The 6,363-nt window shown below is 31.0% G+C and overlaps 2 pseudogenes; both read right to left on the bottom strand.

Moving 5' to 3' along the window:
• Positions 1 to 1,031: 1,031 nt before the first annotated feature.
• LOC129895634 (uncharacterized) lies at positions 1,032 to 1,767 on the bottom strand (annotated as a pseudogene).
• Positions 1,768 to 1,971: 204 nt separating this feature from the next.
• On the bottom strand, positions 1,972 to 5,407 carry LOC129894861 (uncharacterized; annotated as a pseudogene).
• Between the last annotated feature and the right edge of the window lie 956 nt (positions 5,408 to 6,363).

Consider the following 6,363-nt stretch of genomic DNA (forward strand, 5'->3'; position numbering starts at 1 on the left):
AATTCAAGATTTGGATAAAACTCAACTATAACTCAATTATAATGAATTTAAATATTGGGCGCATGGACGAACTCAATCCAATGCTATGAAAACCTTACATACCTTAAATCCGAAGGTTTACTATGAATTGAGACACTCTTGGACCCCTAGCCTTTTCTTCTCGCTGGAGCGTTTTGTGTACTACCCGGAGTATAAGAATAATCGGAGTAGTATTTTTATACTACTAAAACTAAAACTATATTTGAGAAGAAGTATATAGAGAGAAGAAATGCTTAAAAAAGCTTGGTGAATAAAATAAGGAAATAAGGTGGGTATTTGTAGGTGTGGAGGAGGGACCTAACAATAAATAAACATAATCATAAAGGATGATCTTGAAAATTCAATGGAGAATTTTGATGTCATGGATGATGTCAAATGTATCTAGATGTTTCCATGGTAGGTAAGATGAGTTCTTTTTAACAGAATACTCGTTTTTGAAGCTACGTTTGAATAAGATAAATTCCTTATTAGGATTTGGTGTCTTCATAAGAATTGTAGATATGGAAGTCTAGTTTCATATCGTTCAAGAATCAACCAATTTGGAGCAACCTACAGTGAGATATGAATTTTCTTCTATAAACTTTCAATTTTGTCACAGCACTATATCTTGCAAAGATTAATTTATTTGATCTACTTATAATCCGAATCTTAAGATGTGTTCTTCATGAAAGTTGTAGGTAATGATGTTGTGGTTACTCAGAAATTTGAATCACCTAATATGGACCAACCTATGAAAAGTTATGTCGAAAATACAGAGGCTGTATTATTTTCGTCGAGAATTGAAATACCGACATACAATATTTTAGGGGTTGTTACAATAAAAACAACCCTGTAATACTTTGTATATCTTATTTAATTATACAAAAAAAATCAACATCAATCAAGAATAAAATTCAAATTGTTTCAATAGATCTTTCATATTATTCAAATTTTATAAGCAAGGCAATGCTAAATGTATACAAAATGTCATACATAACTAAAATGAAATCATCCTAAACTGTCCGAGGCTTATTTCTACAAGAACGCCTGTTATGACCTGAAGTTCCATAGGTACTACAGGTATTCTTTCACTTAGTTTTGAACATCTCTCTTGCTGATTTGCTCCGATTCTTTTTTCTTGACCTTCCCGGAGGTTTTTTAAACTTTGGAGGCAGAACTAAATCAACCATTACATATTCAGGGATCACCCAATCTTTCTTGTCTGGCAATTGATATATTGGCATCTCATAAGTCTTCAACACTGTCTTCAGTTTATATAAATCAAAGCAGAACTCTTCTGGTGCTAAATTCTTGAACTTCAAAATAGCTGAAGCATGTTTACATGGTATTTCTTCATACTGAAAGATTCCACAAGTACACGTCCTTTTCTAAAGACAAACTGTATAATTTCTACCATTGTCATTGGCATTATGAACATATTCAGTCGATGGTACAACCTGAAATATACAAAAATAAATAAAAATCATACAAGTTGGTTACTTACTTTAAAAGCCATATAAATATATAAGTATATACAAGCATACCCTCATTTGTGTGCTCATTGCTTCATTTAGTATAAGAATCTCCTGAAATTTTTTCATTAAGGGTGCAAATGTGAATGATGCTCTTTCTTATGATAACAATTCCACCTTCCAAACATCAGCCTACATTCCTCCAGAAATCATAAATTGGCAATTCTCTTGCTGATACTAGTGTCGTATTTTTATTTTCTGCTATGTTTGATGTCATAGACCACCCACGATGAATTGATGCATAAATCCTACCCCACTTATCATATCTAGCTAACTCCAAATATTTCTTCACTTGTATATCTACCTTCTCTTTTGTTTTCATCTGCCTATCAAAATCAGATTGATTACATGTCTTGGCCATTGTATAAAATAATAGGCTTAATTTTTCGTGAATTTTTTTGAACTTTGCAGCAACGTTCTTTCACAAGTACCACATACAAGCATAATATGGCACATCATTATACACTCGAGTAACTGCCTTGATGATGCTCTCATTCCTATCAGACACAACACATATGTTACTCCTTTCATCATACGATTCTCTTAGTTTTTAAAAAAATCAAGTCCAAGAGGCGTCATTTTCTGAATCAATCACACCATATGCTAATGAAAATATATGTCCTACAAAAAGCAAGTATATATAGCTATAAATTCTCAAATATATAAGTATATATAGTATAAAATTAATTTGCACATACCTGCACCATCTAAAATGCTTGCTGCCACAAATGTTCCATTATAAGGACTTCTAAGGTGACTCCCATCCATAACAACTACAGGTCTACAATGTTCAAACCCCTTTATGAAAGGATCCAATGCAACAAATAGATAGAGAAACTCATTTTCTTCACTTTTTTTCAAATGTATATGAGATCCTGGGTATGTTATACTCATAATATACAAATATCCTAGAAAATTTATGGTACGACCTTGCCGGCGTCCCCCTCAAAGAATTTAGAGTCTTTTCTTTAGCCCTCCAAGCCAAATGATAAGTAACATCAACACCTAGTTCCATCTTCATATCATTCTTAATGTCATTAGGTGTGCATTTCCTCTTATGATCTATCAATTATGGCTTAACAATCCTACCAACCAAATTACTAGTTACTTGTCGCTGCAAATACACTTTATCTTTCAAAGAGCATATATGTTTCGGGTTGAATATTCTAATTTTGAATATTTCTGACTTGTTAATATTCGATGCCTTTATTATCCAATCACAATCAGCAGAGAAACACACAAGTACTGTATAACTACATTCAAATACAACTAATCAATATACATAAAATAGTTAAAATTATACAAGTATATTAACACACAAAATATACTTATACACAACACATATGTATATATATATATACAAATAACTGAGTAGAATTATACAAAAGATATTACCTGATTGAATTTAATCTTTCAGTTCTAAATTAAAATCGTTGGCACGATTGCATACTGCTCCATCACGGACTTCAATTTCGCTTTATCATTGTATACCTGATTGTTTTCAACCTACTTATGATAAGAATTCGAAATTACCATATCATAGTTACCACATTCTAATGCAGTTAGTTGATCTATCAAATTCGAAATCGCAAGATGTTATTGTTCAAACCCATCAACCCCAGTTACACAAGTGATCCGAAGCTACTCGGTGCCCCATGAATTGATATTCCCTCACACAGTTCATTGTTCTGATTACACTAATCCAATAGAGTTATACAAATTGGATATCTGTTAAATTCATTTGTAGCCTTTTTAAGATTACATATACTCTCACACCCATGTCATTGTGTATAACCATTGGAGTGCTGCTTTCTTTCACCTTATATTCAATTTCCAGGATCTTGACACTCACATCCACACCGAATTATAGTGCAATCAAATTATACAACTCTGTATAAGATGTATTTTCTTTAAAAATGACCCACTCGATAATGTAGTCCACATAACAATTTGAATTATTCCATGTTCCAAAATGCATTACCAAGATAGTTATGGCAGACATTGTTGTATACAATTAAACAAGTAGAAAATTTAGGAATTTAGGCAACAATATATAACTTTAACCATACATACACATTTCGATACATATACATAATTTTATACAACTCATAAAGTCCAACTACATATACAAAAATTTATACAATTTAAAAATATGATACATATACAAAAATTTATACAACTCATTAAGTCAAACTACAGAATTAAAGGATATTTATACAAATACAAATATAATTCTACATAGATACAGTCGACTGATACAAATACAATACAACTCGACTCGTGTCTTCCATCATATACAAAAAATCTCATTAGTACAATTATACACAATACGATCTATTTAGACACAACTGATTCACAATCGATTGATTCAATTCGAAAACTTAGAAAATGCGAAGTGAATACAAAATCAATTTAGCAAAGAAAATCTCAGAAAAAACTGAATCCAAATTATCAATTCTATATTCGCAATTAAAACGAAAAACACGAACCCAATACAGTTCATTGATTATATAATTTGACACAATCTTTTGATACACATTTAACAGCAGATACGAGAACACAAATTGAATGTATCATGTACCTTCTTGTATATTAAGCGAAGAAATCAATCGATTAGTTGTTGAATTGCATTCGTCCATATCAGAAACCTAGAATGAAAAAAATTGATGGCATGAAGGAAGCCATATTCGTGTGAAATTCTAAACAGATACCGTTGCTTGATTTAAGAGATTTATTTCCTTTCAGCAACAGAAATTCCCGTGTCTAATTACTGAAATATTTAAATTATCGAATTGTATAAATTTTAATAAAAATACGAATTATTCAAAAATCAGACGTATAGCAAACTTAAAGTCTAGCTACGAAATGGAAATATCCAAACTGTAGCTATAGAGCACAAATATGATTTTTATAGTAGCTATTTGTGAAATTTTGACTTTTGTTAATGCCAGGAATATATCACTTTGTAGATATATATATACACACATATGTACATACCCTATCATCCATTTTTACTTGTTCTTTATATTAAATTACTTGTCCAATTTGAAAAAAATCAAAATATAATTTATAACTTAATTCCTAATTTATTATTATTTTAATTATAATCATTTTATAATGCATTTCACAACACATTGAATTTAATATATTCAAAGGGTGTAATAATAAATTTATTCTTTTATTAATTATTAGATTATTACTTTTTAAAGAGTATGTCAAATTGAACATAGAAAAATAAAAATGGACGAAAGGAATAACTTAATATATGTGCAACGCATGATTGGTGATAAATTTGAAAAATGAAATTGTCCTGTATTATTTTATGAGTAATTTATGGTAAGGACAATTTATTAAACTTATCAGTTATTGTGAAGTATGATACTCAAACCAAACAATAAATATGTTACTAAATCATGTTAAATGAAACCATTTATTCAAACATTATATTCACAAAATTATACAGTATAACACAATATATTATAAATTAATACATTATAAAGTGATTGCTAACAACCATCCAAACAAGTTGGTAGTTAGCAATTGCCATATGGGTCAAAACTCAAATAGATTATAAACCCTTTTTTCTCCTCTGTTTTTTTTTTCATTAAGTTGTTAGTTGGCACAATGGTCAAAACTCAATGGACAATAAACTAGTTTGTTTCCTCTTTTTTTTTTCAACTTAAATAAAATTATATCCGTGACGATGTTCAATTTTTTTTTGAATTGGAGATATTTTATTAATATTAAATATTCATTACATTGTTCCTCACCTTCCTGCTATACATAACACTGCAATCACTACTACTTTCCACTTCCATACTGCTATTTATTACATTACAAACACTAATATTTCCCATAGCTTCTAGGTTAGTATCAGTACTAAGAGGGACCTTTTTTTAATCTCATAATGTCCTCCTCTATCATGATTAGTAGTAGATAAAGCCCACTGGAGTGGGTACAACAAAAAGGTTATGTTATCAATATCTTCCAAAAGTGTTGCTTGAGATGCTAGAAGGTGAGCTACTTTGTTGCCTTCACGAAAATTATGGCGGATCTGCGGATTCCCCAGTTTCTTCAACAAGGACCTGCATTTCAAAATTAAAATGTATACACTTGGATATTAATGTCTTGTATTAGGTGAATTACCTCAGTAGAGTCTGTTTTGATTTCCATGTTGTATATTTGTTGCTCCTTTGCAATGCTGAGACCATGAAATAGAGCCATGAGTTCCATATAAGTGTGGTTTATGGCCATACATTTTTTATGAAAAACTAATTTCCAACGGCCATTAGAGTCTATGAAGACACCTCCTATTCCCCTCTATCTTGGTAACACTGTTGTAGGAGCCATCCATGTTTAGTTTAAAAGTTCTGGAGGAGGGAGGGTACCATTTAATGATCACTGTGAGACAAGGGTCAGAGTTGTGTGTTATAGTAGAGTTAGAGGAGAACGTAAACAGTTGTTTATGGGGGTGGCTGTGTTATTGAAAACATTGGCATTACAGTTTGTCCAGATATGCCAAATGGCAAAAGGGAAAAAATTTCCCATTTAAGGAGGGGGTTGAGCATGGCATGATTTTTGTTTTTGATAGCTAAAAGACATTCGATATTAGCATTTATTTCTTTGGCAAAGCTTATTTGGAAGCTATCCCAAGAATTTCTTAGCTATAGGACATTGGATAAGGATGTGGATCAAAGATTCTTGTTCATCAGTCTTACACACTTGGCAGAAATTATTGTTAGTAATATGAAGACTATGGAGATAGATACTAGTAGGAATTCTTTTGTGGGAGCATTGCCACAGGAAAAATTTA

This window comes from Solanum dulcamara, chromosome 7 (genome assembly GCF_947179165.1).
Source record: "Solanum dulcamara chromosome 7, daSolDulc1.2, whole genome shotgun sequence".
NCBI classification, from domain to species: domain Eukaryota; kingdom Viridiplantae; phylum Streptophyta; class Magnoliopsida; order Solanales; family Solanaceae; genus Solanum; species Solanum dulcamara.